The sequence below is a fragment of the Dromiciops gliroides genome, chromosome 1 (genome assembly GCF_019393635.1).
Source record: "Dromiciops gliroides isolate mDroGli1 chromosome 1, mDroGli1.pri, whole genome shotgun sequence".
In the NCBI taxonomy this organism is placed as follows: Eukaryota; Metazoa; Chordata; class Mammalia; order Microbiotheria; family Microbiotheriidae; genus Dromiciops; species Dromiciops gliroides.
In genome coordinates, this window is record NC_057861.1 from 731,771,665 (window position 1) to 731,784,057 (window position 12,393).

Here is a 12,393-nt window from a genome sequence, read left to right on the forward strand (position 1 = left end):
GAGAGCTGGGAGACTTAAGACTCCTGGGAAAAGGAAAGGAGTAGACAACAGATTCGAAGATGTTGGTTAAATTAGAGCAACATTGTTTATTCAGTGGCTGAGATTGCCTCAGAATCAGCATTTTTAATTAATCATTTTTATTAACAATTAAAAAATGAAAATCTAAAAGCTATGTTAGCTTTAATCACCTTGTTACAGGACCAGATTTCTAGATATCTAAATTGCAGAGATGGGGGTAACCCATCAGTTTTACTTCTTTACTTCTTTGACAAAGAATTTCTATAATGCTTACAATGCAAAAGTCCCACATCTATGATCTAGGCTACCCTCCTAATGCAAAGTACATCACATTGTACAATGGGTGGAACAGCACCAAATTTGACAACAACCTTTGGTTGAAGGCAAGATCATTCTCTCCTGACCTCTCCTCTACAGGCAGATTCTGGACAGCAACCTAGGCCTAAAATCCCTGAGCAGTAAAATTATAAGATAAGAATCATCGACTCTTCAGAGAGGTGGAGTGGAGAGAGGGATAGACCAGGAGTTGAGAAGACCTGCCTTTGAATCCCACTTCTGACCCCTACCTACCTACAGCTACTTCACAAAAATGAGATATGGGCATGGTTTGTAAATCCTAAAGTGCAATTGTTCTGTTTGTTTTCTGTGGGGAGGGAGACAAGGATAAAAGGTGGCATGGATGGAGGAGGGAAATAGATTTCTCACTGTGTTTCTATTAATTATCAGCCCCAATTTTTAAAATACAATGAAAATTTTCAATTATTTGCTGGTAGTCTCTGTCTTTGTGTGTATCTGTCCATGTCTATTCCTCTCTGTCTCTCTTTATCTTGTCTCTAGTTTTCTTTTTCCAAGACAATGAGTTTTAAGTAACTTGCCCAGGGTCACACAGCTAGTGTCAAATGTCTGAATCTGGATTTGAACTCAGGTACTCCTGAATTCAGGGCCAATGCCTTATCTACTGAGCCACCTCGCTGCCCTGTCTCTGTTTTTCTGTTTCTTTCTTTCTCTATCTCTGCCTCTGTCTGTTCCTTGCTTATTGTGTGTGTGTGTGTGTGTGTGTCTTTTTCTCTCTCTGATTTTATCTCTATGCCTCTATCACTGTCATTGTCTCTGTCTTTTTATGTTTCTCGGCATCTCTCTCTGGTTCTGACACTCTCTAACTCTGTCTCTCTCTGACTCTCCATCTCTGTGTGTCTGTGTGTCTATATGTCTCTTTCTGTCTCTCTCCCTCTGTCTCTCTGTCTCTCTGTCTCTCTGTCTCTGTCTCTCTCTCTGTCTCTGTCTCTGTCTCTCTCTCTCTCTCTCTCTCTCTCTCTCTCTCTCTCTCTCTCTCTCTCTCTCTCTCTTTCTCTCTCTCCCTCTGTCTTTCTTTCTTTCCTCTTTCCACATACACACACCCAGGTCTTGCTGATTCTGAAATGATTCTCCATCCAATAGGTTACTCTTAATAGTTATTTGCCAGCAGCTTTAACTAATAGAAAAGTGAACATTCATGTGGCACCTTAGCATTTATATGATGCCTTTGTAGGAGTCATCACAAGCGATTCTTACAACCACCTGGGGAGATTGACTAGGTAGGTTTTGTTACTCCCATTTTACAGATAATAAACTGAGATTCAAGAAAATTAACTGAGTTGACCATAGTCATATTGCAACCCAAGTCTTCTCATTCCAGGTTGAAGGGCTTGCCATTGTGCATCACTGCCTCCTTAGCCACCCACTCCAAACTGAGTTGACTCTTCATTCATAACTGTGACATAGCAATTTTTTTAAATTGTTGTAACATAAATAATAGAAGGTATATAGAGACTGATTAATTATATTAAATTCACAGATAGATGATGATAAAGAGAAAAAGGTAGATTGATTAAATTCACACATAGATTATAGCCAGATAGAGAGAAATAGAAGATAAAATAGGTAATGTAAGAGGAAGCAAGATGTGCATTTTGGCCCCAAAGAAAAATCTAGTACAAAAGAGATGAAAAGCTCATTCTCACTGGAGAAATTACTTTGCAGAAATTATGGGGGGCAGCTAGGTGGCGCAGTGGATAGAGCACCGGCCTGGAGTCAGGAGGACCTGAGTTCAAATCCGGCCTCAGACACTTAACACTTACTAGCCATGTGACCCTGGGAAAGTCACTTAACCCCAATTGCCTCACTAAAAAAAAAAAAAAAAAAAAAAAAAAAAAAAACCAAACAAACAGAAAAGCCTGAGTTCAAATCCGGCCTCAGACACTCAACAATTATTAGCTGTGTGACCCTGGGCAAGTCACTTCACCCCCAATTGCCTCACCAAAAAGAAAGAAAGAAAGAGAGAGAGAGAGAGAGAGAGAGAGAGAGAGAGAGAGAGAAAGAAAGAAAGAAAGAAAGAAAGAAAGAAAGAAAGAAAGAAAGAAAGAAAGAAAGAAAAGAAGGAAGGAAGGAAGGAAGAAAGAAAGAAAGAAAGAAAGAAAGAAAGAAAGAAAGAAAGAAAGAAAGAAAGAAAGAAAGAAAGAAAGAAAGAAAGAAAGAAAGAAAGAAAGAAAGAAAGAAATTATGTACCCTGTGATAAACTGAGGCAAGTAGCTGCTAATGCCCAAGATGGAGGCAGTGTTCATTCTGTCAACTATCAATTACCTACTTTCTTGTGTTTTACAGTCACAGAAACTGAAAATTGGAAGGGACTTCAGAGGCCATCTAGTCTAATTCATTCTGGGGGAAAAAAAAAAAAGATTCTTTCTCAGCATCCTTAGCAAGTGGTCATCTAGTCTTTGCTCAAAGATCAATCAATCAACAACCACTGATTAAGTGCCTACTATGTGCCCCTGACTAAGCCAGATCCTGGGGATACAAAGATAGGAATGAAAAAAAAAATCCATACTTGCAAGGAGCTCCTAGGGAGGCAGCATATAGTTGAGTGTATCTGAATCAATACAAAATACATACAAGATAAATATGTTAGGCAGGGAGGGTACCAACATCTAAGGGACCAGGCTTCCTGTAGATCATACTTGAGCTGCACCTTAAAGGAAGAAAGTGATTCTATGAGGCAAGCCACACAGAACAAGTACATACGAGGCATGCTAGAGGGTCAGTACACAGACAAGAGATGGGAAATGGAGAGCCATGTGTCAAAAACAGAAAGATTACTTTGTCTAGACCACAGAGTGCAGGGAGATAACTGATATAATATCTCCAATGAAGAGAACCCTCTACATACAGAGGCACTCCTACCCCTATTTTACTACTTTGGGGGCAGCTCTACTTGTCAGCCCATTTTTCTTTATATTAGGCAGCAGGAAACGATGAAAAGATCTGGATTTGTAGTTTGAAGATCCAGGTTCAAGCTCTCACTTTGTACTAGCTATACCACCACTCTCAGATTTCTGATTTATAAAATAAGGAAGTCGGATGAAGTGACCTGTAAAGTACCATCTAGCTCTGAATCTATTCTTCCTAAGCTTCAATTCATCTTTTTGCAAATCCGACCCAGTGTCATTGGTTCTTTCTTCAACCCAGGTCCAACCAAAGGAAGTCTAATTGTCTTCCAGGAAGGTCCTTCAAATACTTAAAGCCAGTGATTATATCCTCCTCAAGTCTTCTCTTTTCCAAGCCACCCTATCTCCTGTTTCCTAACATTTTCAAAGACTGTCCCCCAAGCCTAAAATTATTTCCCTCCTCATTTCTGATGCTGACTCCCTTGGCTTCCTTTAAGTCTCATGTAAAATCCCACCTTCTGCATTTTTGTGATCCTTTTGTGATACCCCCTCAATGCTAATGCCCTTCTGCTGATGATAATCACCAAATTATACTATTTATCACTTGTTTGTATGTAGTTATTCACATGTTGTCTCTCCCAGTAGATTATGATCTCCTTCAGAACACTGAATCTTTTGTCCATCTGCATCCCCAGGTCTTAGCACAGTGCCTGACACATAATAAGTGTTTAATAAATTCCTGTTGACTATTAACTTGACTTCAGACTAACAACAGTTCTTACAACAGAACCTCAAGTGTCATGAAGAGGCTCTTCACCATCCTGGTTGCTCTCCTGACTAACAATATATGAATATCCTTCCTAAAAGTTTGTACCCATAAGAGAGTATGATTCCAAATACTCAAAAGCATGAATACTAACTAGAGGGGCACTGACCAGGACAAAGGACAGTGGGATTCTCTCCTCTCTTGCACTGACTTCGGGCCTGTCACAATGTAACCTAAGATCACATTAGTTTGGGGGACTAATATTTCACCATTGACACAATTGACTTTGAGTGTGCATTTTCTTTTTATTTTATTTTATTTGTGATATATAATTAAATTTTTACATATATCAAACATAGATCTAATATACACATACATACATATATGACATATATGATAAACATATCCTTTTCAGATAATAATGCAATAAAAATTACATTCAAAAATACACAATTGAAAATGAGATTAAAAACCAATTGGAGGGGCAGCTAGGTGGTGCAGTAGATAGAACACCAGCCCTGGATTCAGGAAGACCTGAGTTCAAATCCAAGTTCTGACACTTGACACTTATTAACTGTGTGACCCTGGGCAAGTCACTTAACCCCCATTGCCCTACCCCCCAAAAAATTGGAAATAAATAATCTGATCCTAAAAAACAAGTGTGTCAAAGAACAAATCATAGAAACAAATGATGATTTCATTAAGGAAAATGACAATTATGAGACAACATATCAAAAATTATGGGATGCAGCAAAAGCAGTTCTTAGGGGAAAATTTATATCCCTAACCACTTACATCAATAAAATAGAGAAAAAAGGAAGACACAAGTCATTTTCAAGAAAGTTGAAAATCACACCTTTCCCATCTTGGACTTGTGAAGATTTTTTAATGCAAATGTAAGCTCTATATATAATCTTATTATCATATGATCATGAGAGGTAGACATGGAATAACAGAGAGCTGACCCCAGAGACAGGAATACCTGGGTTGAAGTCTCACCTAAGAGCCACACTGTTTGTATGGTCACAGAGCCTTTGGTAGGCTGCTGAAGCCTATGGATCTCTTTTCAGAATTGTGTTTTGTTGCCTACATTGATAATTGAAAAAATGTCAAATATTAGTTTAGGGTTAGAGAAAATAAAGATAGGACCCTTCTTTGGGTCTCCTTGTTTCTTCAATAGAGCTTAAAAAACAGTCCCAAGTCATGAAGACTTTAATTTGACAATTGCCCAAGCTGCATCTCTAGCTGATATAGCATTTAGTTTTGGGAGGATAAGAGACAAGTCATTGCTGCTCTGACCTTGCACAGAGATGGAAAGAGATAAGGACAATCTGTTGACTGCAACTGTTATTCAGTCCAATGTGTCATCACATAACCTTGATTCCTGTATCTTCTGCTGATGCTCAGTATTAACATTATTGTAGCCTGTGAATATTCATTTAAGCTAAAGCTGAGGCCTTTTGGGACTAATTTAAGGAGGGACCTCAGCATTGGGTCAAGGCAACAAGCATTTATTAGGTGCTAGTTACATGCTAGGCAGTGTAATACAAACAAAAAAGAAAGCCAGTCTCTGACCCCAAGAATCATACATTCTAATAGGTGTCGAAAACACATAACGTGGAGATGAAGAAGGTGTCAGGAAGAGAAGGCATCTGCTGCATAGGACTCCCATGGAGAAGTCGCAAGAGCCAGGTATGGAAATGAGAGAGGAGTCAAGAAATAGGTACAGTTGGCTTGGGTGTTTCCTCAAAATGGAGAATCCAGGAGGAATTTACCAATAAGAGAAGAGTTCAGGTCAAGGTCAAGCAGGTAATAAGTATTAGCATAAAATCTGAACTCAGGTCCTCTGATCCCAGGGCTTTTTACCATGTATCATGACGAAGCTACAATTGCTACCATGATATTTTGTCTTCATGTTAGACTTAGGTTTCATTTCCCAAAATGTTATTTCCTCATTGTATCTATGCAACTTATGCATCCTATGAACTCCTAGAGTACATTCTATATAGATTATCTCAGTTATTATGGATTATTTAAGCTCCTGTTACTTCATTCATGAAGACACTCAAATGGATGATGTATGAATATGTAGATTTCAACTTGGATTATATTCAGAATTGCCTCCTTGAAATATTGCTACATTTTAAATGGGATCCTTATTTTCTTTTGTTAACTTCTCCAGGCCAGATGCATGGTTATTCTTCACTAATTTTAAGAGAGGACAACTTAGTTATAGATTTGGCTGAGAGAATTATTTGTCTTTAATGTTTCTTGAAATCCCCCTCCCTCTCAGCCCTGAAAATTATAATAATACATAGTCATTTCCTCACATGTGAAATAAAATGAGTGGACAGAAAAATCTCTAAGGTTTCTGACAGGTTTATTAGAATGTCTCTATATAGCCTGAGTGGAGGATATAAGACTACACTAATTTATAAGTCATTCGGCAACAAATAAACACATTTCTACTGGGATTTTAGAAGTGTGTGTATGTTATGTGTGTGTGTGTGTGTGTGTGTGTGAAAGAGAGAGAGAGAGAGAGAGAGAGACTGAGATTACAACAACCTCTCCTTTCCTTCTGTTGTCAGGCCTACCAGTCCAGTCTTAGATATCAAGATTGAGAGGTAGACCTGAGCTAATGCACCATAGATGACATAAAATCCATGAAAATAAAGAAAAATTATGATCTCAAGATTAGGGAAAATTAACTCTCCTTAAATTGTGTATGTCTCACAAAGTCCTTAAAAGTCAATATTAGAAAAATCTCTATGCAGTTTGCGCAGCAACCATACTTCAGCTGGTGGTGGGCCATCATTCAGAATTCCTTGTTGGTTCAGTGAAAAGAATGGTTGGGGGGCAGCTAGGTGGCGCAGTGGATAGAACACCAGCCCTGGATTCAGGAGAACTTGAGTTCAAGTCCAGCCTTAGACATTTAACACTTACTAGCTGTGTGACCCTGGGCAAATCACACTTAACCCCAATTGCCTCACCAAAAAGAAGAAGAAGGAGGAGGAGGAGGAGGAGGAGGAGGAGGAGGAGGAGGAGGAGGAGGAGGAGAAGAAGAAGAAGAAGGAGAAGAAGAAGAAGAAGAAGAAGAAGAAGAAGAAGAAGAAGGAGAAGAAGAAGAAGAAGAAGAAGAAGAAGAAGAAGGAGAAGAAGGAGAAGAAGAAGAAGAAGGAGAAGAAGAAGAAGAAGAAGAAGAAGAAGAAGAAGAAGAAGGAGAAGAAGAAGGAGAAGAAGGAGAAGAAGAAGAAGAAGAAGGAGAAGAAGGAGAAGAAGAAGAAGAAGAAGGAGAAGAAGAAGAAAAAGAAGAAGAAGAAGAAGAAGAAGAAGAAGAAGAAGAAGAAGAAGGAGGAGGAGTTGGATTTGGAGACTGAGGAACTCCTTTCATAACCTGATTCTGTTACTCCCTCTTTGTGTGACTGCAGGTAACTATAGGTAAGTCCCTTAATTCTTCTGGGCCTCAGATCTTCTGCAAAAATGAGAGGGTTAGATAAAATGAACTCTAAAGTCACTCCAGTTCTCCATCTATAACCTCATGATTCTGTGACCCAACCTCAATTGAGGTCAATAGAATTTTACCTGGAAGAGTAAAAGAGGGAAGTGGCAATTCACAAAAACCTTCCCACACCTCCAAAGCAACACAAAACAGGAGTCTAGATTTAGCACTAACTCATTAAGTCAGCTTCACCCCCGAGAAAACCATATCGTCTTCATTGGCCCTTCAGAAAAGATGAAAAGTCCTGGGCATTTTAACCTTGTCAGTTTGCTAACATGATTTGATGGAAAAGTGACAGATGTTAAAGAGAACACGATTTGTCAGGAAAGACAACATCTACTTCTAAGTCATTCAGCATGAACACACACTCCATTTTATTAGGATTTTAGATCTACATGTCGAGGGCTACAGGCTCTCACTCTCGCTCTTTTTCTTTTTGTCTCTTTTTCTGAATGGTATAAAATCCATCAAAACATATTCTGATTTCGAGAAGAGGATAAATTAATTCTTCTCAAATGATGAATTTCTCACAAAGGTCTTGAAAGAAAATACTTTAAAAACTGAAGCCTGACAAATAACAAAATCTAATTTTGAAAGATAATATAATGCTTGAATAAATCAAGCTACAGGAACAAATATAAATAACCTTACAGTCATGAGGGACAGGGAAGGTAAGGGCAGAAAAAGAATTAATGAGTGAAACGAACACTTCAGCTTCAAGACGTAGCCATTAAAATTCAATATTGATTATCTACAGCAATACTGGATAAGTGAAGGCTGTTAAATGCTGGTGTCCCTGGAGAATTAAGTAGCCCTTTCTTGACACGGAATGCTTTTTCTTCCTATCAGATGTTTCTCGCTTGATGTATGTCAAGGAATGAGTGTCAAAAGATGTGTGTTGAGACATCCATCTCCCAAAAGCAGTTATTACCCATTACTCTCAATTGTGCCATGAAATAGATAATGCAAAATATATAAGTATAGAGTTCTTAAATGCTTGGATCGTAACTGGAACAAAACAAGCAGATAAAACCAAGGAAACAATAGCTCTTAAGTGAAATATATGGGGTGAGACAATGCATGTATTAAAAAAACAAACAAGGTCATCATGTCCTTTGCATTAGCTGTCTTTTACCAATTACTAATAAATACTAGAGAAAAGATTATCATATTGGGCAGCTAAGTGGCACAGAGGATAGAGTTCCACACCTGAAGTCAGGATGACTCATCTTCCTGAGCTCAAATCTGGCCTCAGACACTTATTAGCTGCATGACACTGAGCAAATCACTTAGCCATGTTTGCCTCAGTTTCCTCATCTAGCAAATGAGCTGGAGAAGGAAATGACAAACCACTCCAGTATCTCTGCCAAGAAAACCCCAAATGAGGTCACAAAGAGTTGGACATGACCAAACAACAAGGTAATCCTATCAGTGTCTTCTGTTTGGTTGGGTTTTTTCAAGGTAAGATCCTCCTCTTTCAAGGTAAGATCCTCTCCTAGATTACCATCTATCTACTCTATCTTGTCTGAGCCTGTTGTCTCTCCCACTAGAATTTAAGTGCCTTAAAGGCAGGAACTGTTTGTCTTTCCTGGTGTCCTCAGAAAATGATTTTTTTAAAAAGCCATTGATAGAGGGCAGCTAGGTGGTGCGATGCATAAAGCACTGGCCCTGGATTCAGGAGGACCTGAATTCAAATCCATCCTCAGACACTTGACACTTACTAACTGTGTGATCCTGAGCAAATCACCTCACCCTCATTGCCCCACAAAAAAAATTAAAAATAAAAATAAAAAGCCATTGATAAATTTTACTTTTTAAAATGAAGCCCATTTGACATGAACTTTCCAAATTCTCCTCAAATGTTTTTAACATCAACACCCTTGTTCCTCCTATCACAGAAGAGATAACCATGCCACTCATGAAAACTAATTGCCTGAGTAGCTGATCCTGTCTCCTCCTACCATTCCCTCCTACTATCTCCAAGACTTTACTTAAACAATTATCCCTCTATATCTTTCTTTTTTCTTTTTCTTTTTTTTCTTTCTTTCTTTCTTTCTTTCTTTTTTTTTTTGGTGGGGCAATGAGGGTTAAGTGACTTGCCCAGGGTCACAAAGCTAGTAAGTGTCAAGTGTCTGAGGCCGCATTTGAACTCAGGTCCTTCTGAATCCAGGGCCGGTGCTTTATCCACTGCACTACCTAGCTGCCCCTCTCTATATCTTTCATATTCAATCTCTCCCTCATTGGTTCTTTGCCATCTGTCTGCAAACATCCTTAACTCTCCTGAAACCAAAAATTAAACTTTTCTTCTATCCTTAAAGCCCACCAAGTCAATGCCCCATTTCTCTCCCCTTCTTAACTCCTGCATTTCTTGAAAAAGTTGGCTGTACTTAACCACATTCACTTCCTTTATTATCCTTTCTCACCTCAACACCTTGTGTTCATGCTTCTGCCCTTACCATTCTACTTGCATCCTCATGAACAAACACAGTGTGGTCTCATCCTCCTTGACCTTTCTCCTGCATTTGACACTAACAGCCCCTCCGACCGGACAAAGTACTCTCTCACTTTCAGTAATGCCACACTCCCTGGATTCATCTGTATCTCCAAGTATTCTACTGATGGGGTCTTTCATTGGCTCCTCCTCCTCTGCCCAGAGCATTAACGTCTGTGTTCCCCAAGGATTTGCCATTGATTCTCTTCCTTTATGTAAACCCTCCTTTAGCATTCTCATTTGCACCTAGTCATCTAGTCCAAGAATCCCTTAGTGACCCTCCTGACAACTGGCTAACCCAGTCCCTGCTTAAAGACATTAGGTGAAAAGGAGCTCACTACCTCCTCAACCAGCCTATTACTCTTTAAGACCACTCTAAATTGTTAGGAGAAGTTTAATTCCATCCATGTCAAATTGCATTTTCTATCCTTTTCACCTAATGTTCCTAGTTCTGTCCTGGTAGGCCAAGCAGAATGTGATTTCTTTTCCATGATCTAGCTCTCCAGATACTTAAAGATTGCTATCGTGGGGCAGCTAGGTGGCACAGTGGATAGAGCACCTGGCCTTGGACTCAGGAGGACCTGAGTTCAAATCTGACCTCAGACACTTAACACTTACTAGCTGTATGACCCTGGGCAAGTCACTTAACCCCAATTGCCTCACAAAAAAAAAAAAAAAATGATTGCTATCATGTCCCAACTCCCCACCCCAAGCATTCTTTTCTCCAAGATAAACATCCTCCATTCCTTCAACCAATCCCCACAAAGCGTGGCCTCCAAACTCTCATCATTCCATTCACCATGTTCATGGACATTCTATAACTTATTTGCGATCTTCCTAAAATATGACCTCCACTGGGGCAGCTAGTTGGCACAGTGTATAAAGCACCAGCCCTGGATTCAGGAGGACCTGAGTTCAAATCTGGCCTCAGACACTTGACACTTACTAGCTGTGTGACCCTGGGCAAGTCACTTAACCCTCATTGCCCCACAAAAAATAAAATAAAATATGGTCTCCACCCCCAAACTCAACATAAGTCTCTGCAGATGGTATGAACAGAACACAGTAGACCCCTTCCCTTGTTCTGAAAACTAGGTCTCTCTTAGTAATGCCCAGCTAAGGTATGAACTTCTTTGGTTTCGATATCAATGTCCCTGTTTCCTATTGACCTTCCAGCCTGCTAAAAAAAAATAAATAAACACCCTAATTCTTCCTAAGAACAGTTGCTTAGCAATGCTCCCTGAACCTGTACTTATTATGTTGATTTTGGAAGTCTATGTCAGAACCCTATATTTATCCCTCTTAAATTTCACTGTATTAGATTTGGCCCATCATTCTTGCTTGTTGAGATCTTACTATATCCTGATTTGATTGCCCATTGTTTTTGCTGTTCTTCCTACCTACCTTTGTGTTTTCTACAGATGTAACAAGGTTATCTCTTATGGCTTCATGTATTTTATTGATGAAAATGTTGGCAAATACAAGGCAAATCTCTCTACACTTTCTCTGTCAGTGATATTACCTGCTCCAACCCCAGATCTGTATGTCCAGCCCTAATCTCTCTCCTGAACTCCAGTCCAGTGTCACCAATGGTTTGCTGAATATTTCCAAATGGACATCTTTTAGGTGTGTCACATTTAATATGTTTGAAACAGAATTTATTACCCCCCCCAAAAAAAATCTATTCCTCCAAACCTTCCCATTTCTGTCAAATGTGTGATCATTTTTCCAGTAGCCGGGTTCACACCATCAGTCATCCTTAATTTCACCCTATCCCTTCTCAATCATCTTTAATTTCACCCTATCCCTTCTCAATCATCTTTAATCAATTGCCAAGTCTTACCAATTCTACCTCCACAACACCTCTGGCATTTGTCCCCTTCTAAGCATGCACACAGCTACCACCCTAATTCTCATCCTCATCACTTCTCACCTGAACAACTTCAGTAGCTTCCCACTGGGTCTACCTTCACCAATCTATCATCCACACACCTGCCAAGTTAATAGTCTTAAAGGGTAGGTTCTTGGGTCATGTCTCATTCCCATGTGACATTGAAAATAAATGTGAGGGGGCAGTTAGATGGTACAGTGGATAAAGCACCGGCCCTAGATTCAGGAGTACCTGAGTTCAAATCTGGTCTTAGACACTTGATACTTGCTAGCTGTGTGACCCACACCAAAAAAGAAAGAAAGAAAGAAAGAAAGAAAGAAAGAAAGAAAGAAAGAAAGAAAGAAAGAAAGAAAGAAAGAAAGAAAGAAAGAAAGAAAGAAAGAAAGAAAAAGAAAGAAAATAATAAATGTGATATTGAGATTATTTGTTATGAGGAAGGACACAGGATGGAGAGATGACATATCCCCAGACTAGTAACCAGAGGAAGCCCTTGCCCATATTGAATTTCCTTCTATGGAGAATGTATGT